Source organism: Morone saxatilis, unplaced genomic scaffold (genome assembly GCF_004916995.1).
Source record: "Morone saxatilis isolate NCDOM2014 unplaced genomic scaffold, NCSU_SB_2.0 Contig20, whole genome shotgun sequence".
NCBI classification, from domain to species: domain Eukaryota; kingdom Metazoa; phylum Chordata; class Actinopteri; family Moronidae; genus Morone; species Morone saxatilis.
In genome coordinates, this window is record NW_023339763.1 from 350,485 (window position 1) to 351,000 (window position 516).

At 40.7% G+C, this 516-nt stretch overlaps 1 protein-coding gene across 1 annotated transcript in view; it reads right to left on the minus strand.

The window, feature by feature from the left end:
• Positions 1 to 516, minus strand: part of ap4m1 (adaptor related protein complex 4 subunit mu 1) — a gene marked incomplete in the record, with an annotated part of 11,851 nt that overhangs the window by 1,400 nt on the left and 9,935 nt on the right.

The following is a 516-nucleotide window of genomic DNA, read 5'->3' on the forward strand; positions in this document are numbered from 1 at the left end:
AGTGCGATCAATTTCAGTCAGAAGACAGTAAACAGTTGAGGTTCAGTCTCGTTAACTGAGACAACACTGCCCCCTGCTGTTTGTATTTGTAATCAGAGCGGCTCCAGCAGATCGACATTCCCGATGTTCAGCCACCAAAAAGAAAACGTAAAGACGAAGAGAAAAGTCCCAGAGGTCGGCGGTTTGTGTGACTGAAGGATGCAGGAGCCCCGAGATCCTGAATAAAATCTGAACCTTAAAACCAGATTATTTAGTTTTATGGTCGGTTGAAAATATACATTTGTTATCACATCAGTTTCAGATTAACTTTCTGTCAATCAATTAATCAATTCATTGACTTGACAGCCGCTCTAAAACATATGGATCTATATATGCACATTTCAAGGAGCACGATACTCAAACTACTGTACGTGTTGTTGAATTACTACAGACGTGCTAGCAGCTAAATGCTAACAATGTTCACCATCTTAGTGCTAACTTCTTTTAAGGAGGAGCTGAGGCTGATGGGAAGTCATT